Here is an 18371-nt window from a genome sequence, read left to right as displayed (position 1 = left end):
CCAATGTGACCTTGGGCAAGTTCTTGAACTTCCCTGGGCCTCTGTTTGTTCCACTCTAAGTCTCAGACCTAACAGCCACCCACAGGGTTGCGGTGAGGATGAACTGGGACAACTGAAGCCAAAGGACTTGAAAAGGAGAAGGCTGTGGTACTCTAAAGCCGTAGTTACTTCTTGCCTTCAGGGCTTCTTCCATGAGCACATTTTCAATTATGTATTTGCGCTTGAAATTGGCCACCTGCTGGCTGACTAACTTTGTTAGAAATCAGTTCCATGGCTCATTTGGGAGCAAGGTTCTTACACCTCATTGGGCTTCTTGCCTCTTTTTAAGCTGTCCCAACGAGCTGGTGCCAGTCTCCAGCTTCTTGATTTGTGGGTATCTGTGAGAGGCTTTCCCCCTCTTTTCTTCCATTGCTTTTTTCTTTTGTTGTTGAGGTAAGATTTATATACAGTAAAGTCCACAAATCTTTATTTATTTATTTATATTTTTGGCTGCGTTGGGTCTTTGTTGTGGTGCACAGGCTTTTCATTTTGCGGTGGCTTCTCTTGTTGCGGAGCATGGGCTCCAGGCGTGCAGGCTTCAGTAGTTGCAATGCATGGGCTCTAGAGCGCAGGCTCAGTAGTTGTGGTGCACGAGCTTAGTTGCTTCGCGGCATTTGGGATCTTTGCGGACCAGGGATTGGACCCGTGTCCCCTGCATTGGCAGGTGGATTCTTAACCACTGTGCCACCAAGGAAGTCCAAAGTCCACAAATCTTTAAATGTACTATGTAGGTTATGTATTTTTCTGTATGTATACACCTGTGTAAGTACCATCCAGAGCAAGATACAGAACATTTCCATCACTTCAGAAGACTTCCTCGTCCCCTCCCCATCAGTACCCCACCCTGCCTTGCTCCCCATCTGCTGCTTCATCAACCCAGCTTGTCCTCACATCACTTAGTAACTGTTCTTGAACTTCCTATGTAGTGGCATTGTATACCCTGTATCTCACATAGTTCTTGCAATACCTTCTCTTCTATTTTCCTTTTTCTGATCAGTTTTAGGCAGCCCGTCAGCCCCTCTTCCTGATGGGCAGAGCTCCTCCCTTCTGGCACATCACTTCTGACAGTCGGATTTCATCTGCTGAGATGGGCAGAGCCCTCAGACATGCCTCCCGTGTCAGGGGGTGTCCAGGACATGTGGATACTTCCAGGGACCCCCAGGCTGGGCCTTTTCTCCCTCTTCCTTCTCCCAGGGGCAGCTGTGAGGCTTTGCCTGCTCTTGCCATTGCTCTCAGAGGAGCTGGGTCTGGGCTGGGGGCTGGACGCCCTGGGCAAAGATTTCTGAGAAGTGGCCTGAAGTGAAGACAAGCTGGGGACAAGCTGGGTCCAGGTTCTTGCAGAAGGCATGAGAGGCTGGGGGGCTTTAGCGGGGGAGTGGGTAAAACTGGAGACCCAAGAGAGGTCTGCACCACAGGGGATGCTCACGGAACATCCAGGGATGCTGGAAGTGGCCATTACCAGGTGTGAGTGAGTTAGACATCAGCCCAGGCTTCCTCTGCCAGGGAGCCAGGAAGGGGCTCTCAGACAGGCCCTACCCCTGCTGGCTAGCACGGCTGACCTTAGGTGTGATGGGGCAGGAAGTCCCTTTTCACCTGCCTGTCCCATCTTGCCTTCACTTATTTGCTCCTGTAACAGCATTTGCTGGGAACCCCCTAGGTGTGCCGGGCAGCGAGCTAGCACCACGGGCACAGGGGTGAACACAAGGTCTCTCAACCCAAGGAGCTCACTGTCTAGACCAGGCTGCAAACGGATGGCCCACTTGCATCCAGGTTTGACCCTCAGACATGCTTGCTTCGGCCCCTATAGTTTAAAAATTGGAAAACCGTCCATGAAAATCTGATTTCTGGCTTCTTTTGACAAATCAGAAGATCTGGCAACCATGGTTTGCATGCCTACAGCTGGTGGGCTGAGAAGTGGCTGCTCTGCTCTGTGTTCTCCCAGATGGGCATGCTCGCGCCAGCGTGCTGAAGTCCCCACCACTCCCTATGGTACTGTGCCTGGTCCTCTTCGCTCACTACTTCTCTGCCTGGCTCCTGTAGACATCTAATTTCGACAGGAGGAGTTAGTGCAGGCTTCGCAGAGGAGGGCAACGTGTCTTGATCTCCTGTGAGAGCGTGTCCCCCTCCAAGTCTTCTCTGTATCCTACTCCTCAGGGTGAGTGACTTCATCAGACCCTTTCCCGGGAGAGGATTTACAGTGTGTGCTGGGGGGCAGGGAGATGAGCGGGAGATCAGATGCTGAGCTGGCGGCACCAAGACCCATGGAAGTGGTGCTTGAAGTTTGGACACCCGGATCAGAATCACCTAAGGGTGCAGGTTCAAAACGTGGGCCTACTGCAGCAGAAGCTGGAGGGAAGTTTCCAGGTAATTGTGGAGGTCGCTCAAATTTGAGAACCACAAGGAAGAGGAGGCTGGGGCTTATAGGGCGGTGGGACCAGACAAATCATGTTTTCTAGGGCACGGCTGGGGACCGCACTCCACCTTCCAGCCACCTGATGGAGTTTTAGTCTGAACACCTCTACCCCTTCTCAGCACAGCTGAGGCCCTCACCAGGCTAAGGGCATGAGAAATATCTTCCCCAGCCTTCCTGCCCCTGCACCTGGAAGAAAGGTCATGCTTGCTTTTGCCAAGCCTCGTCATTTCCCTGAATCTTTGAACTGTCACCTGGGCAGGGGGCCTACTCTAGGGAGAGGGACAGTGGCTGGCTGGCAGGTAAGGGCCACCTTGTCTCCCCTTCACCTTCTCAGCCAGGTGGCCTGACAGTTGCTGGGCTCTGGCCAGGGGGCTGGAACCATGGCCCTGTGCAGGGAAGGAGGAGGATTTGGCGATTTGTTCAAAGAGAGATGCTTTCCTAAGTTGGGGAGGCAGGACGGGGCCCTTGGATTACTTTTCCTTTGGAGCCTTCAACTGGGGGGTGGGGAGGTGTAGGCTGGGGTGGCCAGGGTGGGGCTAGGCTGCAGGGAGTGAGTAAGGAGGCCTCGTTCTCTGGATCTTGCAAGTGGAGGGCGGTGCCTCCCTAAGGGTGCAGTGCCTAGGGGACAAAATGCGAGAGGTGGTCACCCCACTCTTGCAGGGACCTGAGAGTGAGAGCCTCCTTAATTGTTGTCTCACTCACCTTCCCCTAGTCCCTGTCCTGCACTCCTGGTCACTGCACCTCAGGGAGCCCCTGAGATGTGCTCGGATCGCAGGCAAAGGAGGGGAGAGCAGGACATTGAGAACATTCTTGTCTCTCGGACAAGACCACGCATTCTCAACCCTGGCTGTACGTTGGAAACCCCTGCGAGCTTTACAACATCCTGATGTCTGGTCCCCATCCTCAGAGATTCTGATTTAATTGATTTGGGGTGCAGCCTGCTCTTGGGGTTTTTAAAAGCTCCCCAGGGGATTCTAGTGTGCAGTGAAGTGTGAGAACCTCTGATCTAGACCGTGCAGGGTGGGTGCTGTTTACTGGTTTTCCTTTCATGGGTTTTCGTTGTGAGCAACAGACCACCAGTCTTGACACAGACTTCTAAGGCTAATACAAGAACACTTAGAACAAAGCAGATGGGATATGAGGAGCGTGGAAAGAAAGCCCAGTTCCCAGTCTGTGCCAGACACATCGTGTTTTTATTTAACAATCAGCCCTGGGAGGTGGATATTCTCAGGCTCAGTTTACAGATGACGAACCTGAGTCTTGGCCATGTTAACCACTCGTCCGGGTCCCACCGCTGTGGGATGGCAGCGCCTCGAATGAAATGGATATGTGACAGGCAGCCGGTGGGAATGGAAGTCAGTGCTGTTGCTTTCAGACTCGTTTCTTAAACAAAGCATTTCTGGGGTCGGCTGGGGGCGTGGGGAGGAGGCTTGGCAAAGAGCTGAGCCCCCAGCTCCTCTCTGCCGCAGGACAGAGGGTGGGGAGGAGTGAAGGCTCCTCTGGCTTCTTCTCTCCCATCACAGTCTGGCCAGAGTCTTGTCTAAGCTAGGTGCCCCAAGTGATTTTAAGGAAAGTTTCTTCTCTCTCAATCCCTCACCTTTAAGCTAAATAGGTCCCTGGACCTAAAGCAAGTCAAGTAGTGTGATAAAAAGAGGGGACCCCTGGCTTCTTGCCTCCAAATCAACACACACACACACACACACACACACACACATATGCATTCACACATGCACGCAGGCACATACCAGAGTTGCTGTAATTCCACCAGTTAGGTTATTGGATTCAACCAGAAAATACTTATGGAAGGGTAGCGGGGGAGACTGCTCAATCAGATGCATGATATTGTGGGGAGCTGCTCCCAGCATCCTTGGCAGACAGACGGTAAACACACAAGAACGTGCCACAGAGGCTTCTGAAGATGCAGAGGGAGCATTTAAGGTGAGGCTTGAAAGATGCTGAAAGTTGCTATTTAATGGGTAACTTTCTGCAAAATAATCATCACGCTGGCTTCTAAAGCTGGTGACAATGCTGTGAGCAGCTTTTTTGCAGTGGTGGCAAAGTCTGCTGTCTTGTGCCGTTAACTCTTTCTGCTTTCTCAGGGTGGTTCCTGCAGAAGCAATGAAGCAGGGAGGAGAACACCAGGCCTGGTGTCTAGAGATCTGGTTGGAGTCCCACCTGGCCACTTGGTGGCTACCTCGCCTTGGGCAAGGGGCTTAGCCCTGAGTCCTGGTGTCCTCATAAATATACTGAGGAGTTTGCTTCCATCTAAGATGGAGTAACAGGGATTGGATTTACCCTTCCACATGAAACAAAAAAACAAACAAACAGACCAAATACTTGAAACAATGGTTTTCAAGACTCTCGATATCAGGCCACAAAGTTCAGTGACCCCAGATTGCTCAGTGATTCTCTGTTTACTTCCTTGTGAGAGTTGCTATGTCATGGCACAGGGCAGGGGAAGGAGGCCAGGAGGGCAGAGATGGAAATATACTATTGTAAGGTTCTTGTACTCCATGTGCAGTGATATGATATCACTTGAAGGTAGACTGTGATAAGGTCAAGATGTATCCTATAAACGATAAAGCAACCACTCAGATAGCAGAAGGTTAGAGTTAGTCAGCTAGTGAAGGAGATAAAATAGAATCATCAAAAATATCCAATCCAAAAGAAGGTGGAAAGGGAATAAAAAATAGATGGAACAAATAGAAAACAAAGCAAGATGATAGACTCAAGCCTAACCATATCCATAATCACATTAAATGTAGAGATTATCATATATTTTGGATATTCACCTCTTATCAGATATATGGTTTACAATACTTTCTCCTACCCCATGGGTTGCATTTTCATTTTGCTGATTGTTTCCAAGAAACACACTTTAAATATAAAGACATAAATATGTGCAATGGAAAAGGATGGAGAAATATATACCATGCTGACACTAGTGAAAAGAAAGCTGGAATGGCTATGTTAATATCAGACAAAGTAGATTTCAGAGCAAAGAATATTACCTGGGTGATCTGTATTTGTATAACTATATCTAATCTACATCTATAATATAGGAAACTGTGATCCTTGCCTCATTGGATTTTGGTAAGAACCAAGTGGGGTAATATCTGGGAAAATGCATTGTACGCTGTAAAACATGATACGGGTGTCACTGGACCTTAATTATTAGAAATTGGACTACCTGAATCCTTATAAAGAGCCCAGCAGCTGTGTTGGAACTATTTGGTTCTCAAGGGAAAAAAGGAAATACCACACAGCAGCTCCGAGGTGGGCAGTACAGGGCAGGCAGGAGTGGCTGGGGCCCAGAAACATCAGTGCAGTGGCACCTGGAGGGCTTCCCTGGTGGCGCAGTGGTTAAGAATCCACCTACCAATGCAGGGGACACGGGTTCGAGCTCTGGTCCGGGAAGATCCCACATGCCGCGGAGCAACTGAGCCCGTGCACCCCAACTACTGAGCCTGCACTCTAGAGCCCATGCGCCACAGCTACGGAGCCTGTGCTCTAGAGCCCATGCGCCACAACTACTGAGCCTGTGCTCTAGAGCCCGCGCTCCGCAACAAGAGAAGCCACCACAGTGAGAAGCCCGCCCACCGCAACGAAGAGTAGCCCCCGCTCACCGCAGCTAGAGAAAGCCCGTGCTCAGCAATGAAGACCCAACGCAGCCAAAAATAAATAAATAAAATAAATAAATTTGGGCTTCCCTGGTGGCACAGTGGTTAAGAATCCACCTGCCAATGCAGGGGACACGGGTTCGAGCCCTGGTCCGGGAAGATCCCACATGCCGCGGAGCAGCTAAGCCCGTGCGTCACAACTACTGAGCCTGCGCTCTAGAGCCCGCGAGCCACAACTACTGAGCTCGTGTGCCACAACTACTGAAGCCTGCGTGCCTAGAGCCCGTGCTCCACAACAAGAAAAGCCACCGCAATGAGAAGCCCGCGCACCGCAACGAAGAGTAGCCCCCGCTCGCTACAACTAGAGAAAGCCCGCATGCAGCAACGAAAACCCAACACAGCCAAAAATAAATAAATAAAATAAATAAATAAATGTAAAAAAATTTAAAAAAAAAAAAAATAAATAAATAAATAAATTTATTAAAAAAAAAAAAAGGTGCCTGGACCAGCACTTCTTAGACCTTGAATCTACAGTAGCTACTGGAATCTATGGTAACAAGGGGCTTTCCTCAGCTGCAGGAGAGACAGACCCGGACTGAGTCTTAGTTCCACGGACTCCAGAAGCTTTGGTAACCCCAGCAGGTGCTTGGCTAAAAAGAAAAGTAAGATGTCAAGCAGGTACTGTGCTAAATCCCTTTTGAGCTTTTCCTCATTTATCAGTCTTATTTGGTTGACACTGATATCATCTCCACGTAACATTTAAGGAAGTGGAAGCACAACATCACGGAGCCGTTAAACCATGGGTCAGTGTTTGGACACATGCAGACTAGACCCGAGCCCAAGTCTTAAACATGACCTAACCATGAGGTGAGGCACGGGGAAGGCCAAGGTCAGACAGAGGTTTACTTCTAGACTTCGAAGAAGAGAAGGAGAGCACAGAGGTAGGACAAGCCCCTCCACCTCCCACTCCAGGCAGGGCATCCTGCCCCTCCCTCATCCTTCTCCCCTCCCCACGCTCCTTACCTGCTTTCGGCAGGGGCCAGCAGTGAGGAGTGGGGACCAGCCAGCGGGAGGGAGCCGCTCTGGGCAGCAGTGGTGAGGGGCTGCCTGGGGGGGCCGCTCCGGGTGCCCCTAACTGCCTCCTCAGTGCCCAGTCTTTGAACTCCAGGGGGTTCAGCCCTGCTCCTAAGTCACACAGAATCTTGGTTTTCTTATCTAAAGAAAGGGATAATCATACTGATGTCGTGATTGTCTGGAGGTTCTGTGAGAGTGAGGCAGCTCTAAAGTGCGGTCCTGAGACGCAGAGTTGCCGCGAAGTCTCTTTTCTCTGCCCTCGCCACCCCGACCCTGCTCTCCCCTCTCTCACTCAGCGATATTGTTCTCCCCGCAGACCCTCCTCTGCCCCTTCGTGGCCTTGGAGTCTGTGGCTCTGTGCTGCCTGTGGGGACAGGAAGAAGGATTCTCCTTCAGGATCCTTGAAGCCTGTGCTGGTGGTGAGGGGTAGGGACTGGGACGGGGAAGGCATGAGGGCTGAGTGATACTGAGTTTTTTTAGTGTTTCGTTGGTCTTTTTTTGTTTTTTAATCGAGGAGAAATTCATAACACGATCAACCAATTTAAAGCACACAGTTCAGTGGCAGTTAGTGCATTTAGTGTTGTGCAGCTGCCACTTTTCTGTAGTTTCACAGCTTTTTCATCACCCTGGAAGCACCCCTGTGCCTTCAGTAATCACTTCCCATCCCTTCCCTCTCCACATTCCCTGGCAACCACAAATCTGCTCTCCCTCTCTGTGGATTTCCCTGTCCCAGTTATTTCATATAAAAGGAATCATACAATATGTGACCTTTTATGTCTGGCTCCTTTCACTTAACATAATGTTTTAACATTATAACATAAAGTTGTCGAGTGAATCAGTACTTAATCCCTTTTATGGCTGAATAATATTCCATTGTACTGGTAGACCAGTTTGTCCATTAATGACGTTTGGGTTGTTTCCATATTTTGGCTGTTGGGGATTGTACTGTTATGAACATTCGTGAACAAGTATTTGCTTGAATAACTGTTCTAAATTATTTTGAGCACATACCTAGGAGTGGAATTGCTGGGTCATATGGTAACTCTATGTTTAACTTTTGAGAAACTGCCAAACTGTTTTCCACAGCAGTTGCACCTCCCTTTGGTTTTAAGATTATGTTATTCTAAGTGCAGAGATGATACAACACTATAGAACATTTGGAAATTATTTATTGAGCAATTTAAAAAAGTTTTCAAGGAGTTAAAATTATAAAAAAAATTTTAATAAAAATATATGCTTATTATAACAATTCATATAAAGAAATTTCTAGAAGAAAAAAGTTTTTTAATCTGTTCCCCACCCCCCATCCTACTCCTGTCCCTGTGGCTGACCAGTGTTAACCCTTTGGTTTGTATCCTTCCAAAAGTTTTCAAGGCATTTATGTAGTTTTTGGATTTTCTTTTTTACATAAATATGTCCTACTCTCTGTATTATCTTGCTTTGAAGTCTTTCTGTTCATTTCTTGTAAATTTTGATTGTTCCAGTGACTGTCTTGGAGCCAGGCTGAGGGTCCCTGGGACCCTCAGATCTGAGGTCTGACCTTGCCCTGTTTAAAACAAGTCTGGCCCTCAGGTGTGCACAAGGCTGTCCTTGGGTGGCTGGATAATGAATGTATTATAAATTTCCTTTTGTTATCTGCGTTTACAATTTTTTTTTTTTAAAAAAGGAATGTGAATTGCTTTTATAACAGAAAAATAAAGTAGGGAAGAAGGATTGAGGGCCTGAAGGCCCTGGGCACAGCTTGTATCTTAATTTAGCACTTATTTCATTCCTCTCTCTTGCATAATAAGTTGTTTAAGTGTTTGCCTCCCTCGAGGGCGGACAGCGCTTATTCATCTGTTGCCATCCCTACTCCCTCGGAGTGTGCCAGACGCACAAGTGGCCCCTCCAGGGCCGTGGCTGAGGCTGCAGAGAAGAGGGTGGGTTCCAAAGACCCCCTGTGCCCTCAGCTCAGGCTCATAAAAGGACGTGCATCTGCTCGGGGGTCAGGCGCTGGCTGGTCACGCTCCCTGCGGGGGCACCTGGGTCGGCCTCGTGGGAAGCTGGGTGTAAGGCAGGGGCAATTATTTATGGTGGCCCCGGCCAGGGTGCCCATGGCAGGCAGCACCCAGCTGAGGAAGTAATTAGAATGCTGCCAGGAGCAGGAAGCAAGGAGGGTGTTGGAGGCTCCGGCTCCCTTTCCAGAGTTAAAAATAGCCGGTCTGTTGGCGGAGGTGGAGAGCCTTACACACAGGAATGGAGGTGGGAGAGCCAGCGCCTGGGGGGCGCGGGGGTGGGAGCTGTCTTCTTGGGCTTGTCTGTCTGTCCATCTGGTTTGGGAAGGTGCAGGGGGGCTTGCTGGCTAGAAAGGGGCATGTGGTCTGTGCAGGGAGGGGGTCTGGCCAAGGCCCTTCCTTCTTCCCCTGCCTGGGGTTCCTCCATCTGTCCCCACAAGAGTAGCCTGCCAGGGCTCATGTTCCTACTCGAGGCTCAGACCGCTAATGGGGGCATCAGGACAGCCCCACAGTCCCCTGCTGGTCCCAGCTTCCTGCCTCAACCTTCCTGTGAGGCGCTATTAAGGGTCGGGGTGGGATTCCAGAGCCCAGGTTCGTTTATAGCATTTCTGAGGGAACGGTCTCTGCCGGTGCTGGGCAGCTGTGTGCCTGACTCATCCCAAAACACTTTATAAATAACCTGGGGAGGAGGAGGGATGTGGGCTGTCTGCCCCTGTGCCCCCAACACTCTGTGAACAGGTGGCAGGCACTGAGGGCCCCAGGGCTTCCTAGATGTCAGGGTAGAGCAGCCCCACTCTGGTCGGGAGCCAGGGCCAAGGATGCTGGGGGAGGGGATTGTCAACTTCTGGAGATCAGCCTTGCAGAGATTCTGAGGCCCCAAGGAGTCTTCTGCTCAGCTATGATGCTGTTAGCACCCCTGCCTTCTGTGAGGTGCACTGGGGAATTTCTGGCTGGACAAATTGAGCCAGTATGGGCTAAACTCACTGGGTGACCCAGGACAGGTCACTCCCCCTCTCTGAGTCTCAGAGCCCTCTGGTAAAATGAGAGGGTTGAGCTAGGTGAGTGCTAAGGTCCTGTCCAGCAGTTCCATTTTTGATTCTGTGTCTGGCACATTGTAGGTGTGGATGAGTGGCTAGACATTCCTGCATCACAAGATGGGTGTGAGGGGGACTGGGTGGCAGGAGGAGGGGCAGTGACCCACATCTGGAGCCCCGTGTGCTGGACAAGGAGAATCTCTCACTAGTCAGGGCTGGTGGACACTGGGAGCCTTCAACCCAAGGGCAGGCACCTGGGTTGGGGGGGAAGCAGGGTCTGAAGGGTGTGCTCAGATAGAACCTGATTATTGTCCCTGAGGGAGAAGAGACATTTGACTTGTGTCACCACAGAAGGCCAGCTAGGACCTGGAAGACTAATTGGAGCTCGGCGTATCCTGTGCTCTTACTGCAAGAACCTTTCTAACTTGTGAGGTATTGAGCTCCCTGTCCCTGAATGAATGCTCTAATGTAAGGGTGTGGAGGGACGGATTCCCCATTGGAGTGAAGGGCTGTAGTTCAGTAGTTCCCAGCGTGGCAGGGAATCTGGATCCCTGAAGGAGTCTGTTAATAATACAGATTCCCCAGTCCCCCCCTCCCACCGTCGTCCCTACTGAGTGGGACTCCCAGGGGTGGCGGCTAGGAGTCTCTGAGCTACGTCGTCCCCATGTGGGCCCTACAGTTCTGTGATGCTATGGTGCTGACCTCGGAAGGTTGGGGCTGAATATATCCCAGCCCCCTTACCCTCAGTGTATCGTGCCATGTGGGTTTTGAGCACTTTGCAACCACTGACACAGTGACAGTAGAGGAAGGTCAAGCAGCAACCTCAGGAGACGATGAATGTGGTCTTAATCAATGGACTTGGCAGCCACCACAGAACCTGGACAAATGGCCCCCTTGGAGGCCATTGAAGAAACAAATGTCAGGCATCATGCTTTTGGGGGATTAAAGTGCCAAAAAGGTTTTGGGATCTATTGAGGGAAACAGAACGGAGGGCCTTCAACAAGACACTTTGCTCTGTCAGCTAGTCCAGTTCAAACCCAGCCCCTGACAAGGGGGAGCCTGGTGCATTAGGAAGAACGTGGCTACAGGCAAGTCCACAGTCCTGATCGGACTCCTTACACCCCCTCACTTGCTGTGTGACTTTGAGCTTGTCCCTTATCCTCTCTGGGTCTCTCATTTGTAAAGTGAGGGGGTTGGACTTTCAAGTCCTCCCTGATCTGATGTGTTGTAATACCTCAAAAGACCAGGAGCTGGATATTTGCCTAGTTTCTGGCATCAAACGTTGTTCTGACCTGTTTTGTTGCTGTGGAGCCTCTCCTCCTTCTTACTTCCCAAACGATTCCTGCCCCCTCCTTTTTAATTTCCCAGGGTCTGCTGGAAGTGTGACTGGCTTGGCCGATCAGGCAGGAAGGCCTTGCAGGAACAGAGTCAGGACAGCTGGTGGGGAGGGAAGGGGTGAACATGTAGGTGTGCTCAGGCAGTGAGGACAGACTTGGGGGCCATGCCTGGTAGGGGCTCTGAGATGAGGGACCAGGGCTGGGGAAGCCATAGGCTGCACCTCAGAGCTCGACCTACGGCCAGAAGGGGGACTCCCAGTTAATTACTGTGAAAGTCCCAAAGAGTATGAGGCTTCCCAAGAGCACAGTGGCCAAGTATTAATGTACAGGACGCTTCTGAAGACAGACCTGGATTAGGGATTGGGGGGGGGGGGCAAGGAGGCATTCATTCATCTCCAGAGGGCACGCCTAGGGCCAGGCATTGCATTGCACTGTTTCCAGCTCTCACACAACCCATATGAGAAGATACTGTTTGCCACAGTTTGCAGATGACGATAGCAAGGCCCAGATTAAATGATGTGCTCACAGATACACAGCTGGTGAGAGGCAGAGCAGGACTTGAACTCGGGTCCCGCTGATTCTAAAGCACACATCGTGCGCCTCCTCTTCTGAGGGAGCGGCATTCTCCTAAACCGTGATGCACCCATCAGCCCAAGATTCTGCCAGTATTTACCCAAGGTCAGGGTACGAGCATGTAAGTGAACATGCCTGCAGGAAATGTGATTTAGAATAAAACTGCCCTAGAGAAATTTGAAATATCCTAGGATAACCCAATACAATGTCTGGAGGGTTTGAACCTGAGGCCTGCTTGGTTGCAGGACTGATTGCTGGGGAAATGGAGGCGAAGGCATGCTGGTCCCTGGCCTTGAGCTCACATGGTGCCTGGGAGGCCAGCTGCAGGATTGTTGCAACACCTGGTATTTCTGGGGAGGAGGGCATGACCTCTGTGCTGGAGGCAATCAGGGAGGCGGGGCTGCAGCTGTCTCTCAGAGCGTGAGGTGGAATTTGCGCGGCTGTTAGGAGTGGGAAAAGAGAGTTCTAGGACTTCCCTGGTGGCGCAGCGGTTAAGAACCTGCCTGCCAATGCAGGGGACACGGGTTCGAACCCTGGTCCGGGAAGATCCCACATACATGCCACGGAGCAACTAAGCCTGTGCGCCACAACTACTGAGCCTGCACTCTAGAGCCTGCAAGCCACAACTACTTAGCTCGTGTGCCACAACTACTGAAGCCCACTCTCCTAGAGCCCGTGCTCTGCAACAAGAGAAGCCATAGCAATGAGAAGCCCGCGCACCACAACGAAGAGTAGCCCCTGCTCGCCGCAACTAGAGAAAGCCCGCTCTCAGCAACGAAGACCCAACACAGCCAAAAATAAATACATTTATATAAAAAGAAAAGAGAGAGTTCTAGGCAGCTGGAAGAGCACAGGCAAGAGGCTCAGAGTCCTGGAAGGGTGTGTGGAGTTGGGGAAACTGGGAGCAGCGCTATGGGGCTGGAGACGGGGGTAGGTAAGAAGTGGGGCTCTGAGAGACAGGGCTGGACAGGTGAGCGGGGCCAGACTGGGGAGGGCGTGTGTCTGTGTGACTTTCTGACTTTGGCTGAGCCTGTCTCCTCAGATGTAAAATGGGAAAATTAAGGCCTTCTCTTGGTACAGGGTTGTTGTGAGATTTCAACTAGATAATGAAAATAAAATGGGTGGTACTGGGCCTGACACAGGCTCAGTAACTGGTGTTACTCTTGTGGTTGTTGTTGTTGATGATGATGATGGTAATAATAATAACTGGGCTTCCTAGTTCCCCTTTGGTCTATTCTTAACACAGCAGCAAGAGTAATGCTGTTAAAACTTGACAGATCATGTCCCTCCTCTGCTCACAAGACTCAGGGACTCCCCCAAAGCCACAGCCCTTGTACTAGTCTTCCAGCCCCTACGTGACCTGACCTTCCCCTAACCTGTCTCCACACATGTCCGTCACTCTGCTTGAGCCAAACTGGCCTCTTTGCTATGCCTTGAACGTATCAAGTTACTCCTGCCCCAGGGCCTTTGCACTTGCTGCTTCTTTTTACTGGAATGCTTCTCCTCAGGTTTCCACAGGGCTCACTCCCTAGCCTCCTTTATGTCTTTACTCAAGTGTCACCTCCTCAGTGAGGTCTTTGGCTAAGCTGTCTGAAATCACAGACTGTCTCCCTTCACCCACGCCAGCACTCCTCATCTCCCTTCCCTCCTTTATATCCCTTCTCTGTATTTATCACCTTCTAACATACTATGTATTTGTATTGTTTATTGTTTGTCACTCCCATTAGAATATACACCTCATGAGGGCAGGGCTTTTTGTCTGTTCTGTGCCCTGCTGTATCCCAGCATCTAGCTCACAACTGGTGCCCGTTAATACATGTCATTTTTATATTATCATCTCTGGAGCATGGAGTGTGGGTTGGGGTAACCTTCCCCTGCTGGGTATGGCCAGCCCATGACTGGGGCCTCCGAGCTTGCCTTGCTTCTTTGGAAAGACATTTCCTCCAGGCCTTCCTGTCTCTTCAACAGGTGCCCAGAAGCTGCAGGCTTCTAGCTGACAGCCTCATCCCTCTCTGCAGGCTTCCCCACTTATTTCAAAACACAGCCCCCTCCATTTGCTCTGGGGCTTCCTCTCTTCCAGGAAACTCAATGAGCATGGGGGCGGGTGGATGGCTCATTTCAGAGGAATTTCCCTGGTTCCGCAAGCAGCCCAGTGCCTGGGAGCCCAGGAGCCTGCATGGCCTGATTTAGATGCTGGGAGCAGGGCTCCAGCTGCAGTCCTCACATCCAGCTGGAACCCCATTCTGAGGCGTTTGCAAAACCTCCTGCCCTTGTGCATCCCCACTCCTTCTGTATCACTGGGCTGAGTCCAAGCCTGGGGGGAAGGTACCATGGTCATTTGGTCACTCCACTGGGCCAGGCTTCTGTCTGGCTGTGGATCTCAATGCAGAACTGGGGTCACAGGAGCAGAGGGGACCACCTCCCCCCTGGTCCTTCCAGCTTTCTCTTTCTGCCCGACCACAGGGCCCCTGATGAGGTACCCCCGAGGGAATCCCTGCTCATTGTGTTGGGGGGATTCTTCTGACAGCGACTTCAATTTCATAGAAACCTCTTGCAGATTCCGATTTCCTTTGGTCTTGTGTGTAAAATGACTCTAATGAGGGAGAGAAATCTAGACATATATGAGTAGCTGTAAGACAGGAGAATTTACGTATCTCAGGTGTCAGGCCTAGGAGAGCCCTTAGGGTCATGAGGCCCACCCTCCTCTTTTAAATGATGAAGAGCCTGAGGTCCCTAGGACTGTGAGCTGTCAGATGTCACACAGCTGGAAGACACTGCGCTGGGACTCAAAGCCGGGTTTCCTGGCTCCTCATCCAGTGCTCTTTCCACTGCACCCCACCAGCCAGGACACTGGGACTGGAATCCAGTCTCTGACCACAGCGCCTGTGCACGTAGCCATCACTCCACACTGCCATCAGAAGGCCTCTTCCCCTCTAACACCGGACCCCAGCCTTCTATAATGAGGCCGTCATGCTTGTAGAGGCTCCTGGGCTTGGCTTAAGATGGGCTTATGCTGTTAGGGTGGCACCCCACTCCTTTCATTAGAAAAATGCTGCCCAACTGCAGAACTTTCACTGGGAGGAAAGGGTTCCTGCCACTGAGCCTAAAATCCCCAGGGATTCCTTTGATTCCGTTTCACATAATCACACTCTCTCATGTCACCGGCGGTGCTTCTCCTCCCTTGTAGGCCTTCACCCCCTTAAGGTCTTGCATGTAGTGATCCTATTCCACTTAGTTTGGCAAAGCCCAGAATGTGGGTCTTTTCATCTGTTATAATTAGTCCATTTCCCCTGTTCCTGCATTGTTTCAGATATTTCATCTCTGAATATCCTCCAATTTCAGAGTATCTTTCTGGAACAGTGGATGCCAAGAACCCGATGCCAAGAACCTAATTCCACAATGGGGAAAGATCTCATTAGAAACCGATAGAGGAAGGGGCGTCCCCACTGGGCAAGAGTTGGACCCAGGTGGCCAGTAACAGGACCATCTGGAAGGTCTTCCCTCCTCCCTTCCTGGACACCCAGGGCTGCCCAGATACCAGTCTGAATGCAGAGGGGGCTTCCCAAATGCCCTCCTGGGCACAGAGGATGGATGGAGCCCTCTCTGAGCAGGAACATAGGTTTGAATCCGTCTCCATGTCTCCTCTCTCAGCCTCCTCTCACCACCCTGGTCCAGCTTTTTATTTATTCAGTAAACATTTATTAAGCACCTGCTACATGCCAGGCCTAGGGCTAGGCACTGGGGATACTATGGTAAACAAGAGGCACATCATCCCTACCCTCAAGAAGCTTATGTTCTAGTACATTGGAGTGGCAATAAATAAGCAAAGCGACAGATAGATGTGAACAGGTGAAGTGCAAGGAGGCCAAGTGCAGAGTCCAGGGAAGGAGAGTAAGAGGGGCCACCTGGAGTGGATGGTCCAGGGGGCCCTCTGAGCAGTAGCACTGAAGCTGAGACCTAAAGGTGGGAAGGACCCTGCCAAGGAAAGATGTGGGAAGGTGGGTTTCTGGAAGAAAGGACAGGATGTGCAAAGCTCCACGCAGGAAAGACCCAGAGGAGGGGAGAGATGGACGGATGGCCAGCGTGGCGTGAGCTGAGGTTGGAGGGGTGAGGCAGCCGAGACCTGGAGGGCTTTATGCATTATTGCAAGTACCTGCCTTTCCCACGGACTCACTATGTGACCTGAGCATGTAGCTTAACTTAGTTAAGCCTATGCCATCTCTTTGGTAGGATAGAACTAGTAACTCTCCCTGTACAAACTTCTAGGAGGCTTTGATGAAATCCGTGGAAAACACCAGTGCCTGGTACTCGCACTGGTGCTCCATATGGGGAGCAATTCTTATTCTTATTTTCACCCCTAGTTCCTCAAGGAAAAACATCTCAACCCCTTGGCTCTTTTCCCATCCTACCGCTGTCCTCAATCCCTTCTCCTCTCAAATGTGGGGCTCTCCCCATTCCAGCAGACACTCAGACAGAACTGATCAGACTTCAGCCTTAACAAGCCCGGTTGTCTGAGCCCTGCATGTTCTAAATGCTGATGGGAGGGGAGGGGCTTCTGCCCTCATTGTGGGCTGGCTCACATCCCTTCATCTCCCCTTGATTCTCTGTTCTTTCTGATCTTTAAATTGTTTCAGCAGGCACAACAAGAATATTTCTGGAATATGTGTAAAGTATAAAGAATAAGAGCACAGCGAACGCCTGTGTACTCACCACTCAATTTAAGAATAAGAACGCTGCCTTCCCATATGCAGTCTCCCTTCCCTGCCCTGGAGCTAAACCACCTTCTGGAATTTTGTGTATATCTTTCTTTTCTTTTCTTAATAGTTTGCTGCTTACGTTTATAGACCTAAGTAATGTTGTTTTAGTTTTTGCATGTTTTGGAACTTTATATAAATGCAACGACACTGTAGATATATATATTTTTAAATTGGGGTAGAGTTGTTTTACAATGTTGTGTTAGTTTCTACTGTACAGTGGAGTTACTTGTGTTATACAGCAGGTTCTTATTAGTTATCTATTTTGTACATATTAGTGTATACATGTTAATCCCAATCTCCCAATTCATCCCACCACGACCACCACCACCACTTTCCTCCCTTGGTGTCCATATGTTTGTTCTCTACATCTGTGTCTCTATATCTGCCCTGCAAACCGGTCCATCTGTACCATTTTTCTAGGTTCCACATATATGCATTAATATACGATATTTGTTTTTCTCTTTCTGACTTACTTCATTCCATATGACAGTCTCTAGATTCATCCACGTCTCTACAAATGACCCAATTTCGTTCCTTTTTATGGCTGAGTAATATTCCATTGTATACATGTACCACATCTTCTTTATCCATTTGTCTGTCGACGGGCATTTAGGTTGCTTCTATGACCTGGCTATTGTAAATAGTGCTGCAGTGAACATTGGGGTGCACGTGTCTTTTTGAATTATGGTTTTCTCTGGGTATATGCCCAGTAGTGGGATTGCTGGGTCATATGGTAATTCTATCTTTAGTTTTTTAAGGAACCTCCATACTGTTCTCCATAGTGGCTGTATCAATTTACATTCCCACCAACAGTGCGAGAGGGTTCCCTTTTCTCCACACCCTCTCCAGCATTTGTTGTTTGTAGATTTTCTGATGATGCCCATTCTAACTGGTGTGAGATGATACCTCATTGTAGTTTTGATTTGCATTTCTCTAATAATTAGTGATGTTGAGCAGCTTTTCATGTGCTTCTTGGCTATCTATATGTCTTCTTTGGAGAAATGTCTATTTAGGTCTTCTGCCCATTTTTGGATTGGGTTGTTTGTTTTTTTAATATTGAGCTGCATGAGCTGTTTATATATTTTGGAGATTAATCCTGTGTCTGATGATTCATTTGCAAATATTTTCTCCCATTCTGAGGGTTGTCTTTTCGTCTTGTTTGTAGTCTCCTTTGCTGTGCAAAAGCTTTTAAGTTTCAGTAGGTCCCATTTGTTTATTTTTGTTTTTATTTCCATTACTCTAGGAGGTGGATCAAAAAAACATCTTGCTGTGATTTATGTCAAAGAGTGTTCTTCCTATGTTTTCCTCTAAGAGTTTTATAGTGTCCGGTCTTACATTTAGGTCTCTAATCCATTTGGAGTTTATTTTTATGTATGGTGTTAGGGAGTGTTCTAATTTCATTCTTTTACATGTAGCTGTCCAGTTTTCCCAGCACCACTTATTGAACAGACTGTCTTTTCTCCATTGTATATCCTTGCCTCCTTTGTCATAGATTAGTTGACCATAGGTGCGTGGGTTTGTCTCTGGGTT

General features: G+C 49.7%; 1 protein-coding gene across 7 annotated transcripts in view; it reads left to right on the top strand.

Moving 5' to 3' along the window:
• ZFYVE27 (zinc finger FYVE-type containing 27) overlaps positions 1 to 18371 on the top strand; it is a gene marked incomplete at its 5' end in the record, with an annotated part of 138002 nt that overhangs the window by 78123 nt on the left and 41508 nt on the right. The gene's annotated exons all lie outside the window — the stretch shown is intronic.

This window comes from Balaenoptera physalus, assembly GCF_965194825.1.
Source record: "Balaenoptera physalus genome assembly, chromosome: 14".
Taxonomy (NCBI): domain Eukaryota; kingdom Metazoa; phylum Chordata; class Mammalia; order Artiodactyla; family Balaenopteridae; genus Balaenoptera; species Balaenoptera physalus.
This window is presented reverse-complemented; position numbering and strand designations above follow the sequence as displayed.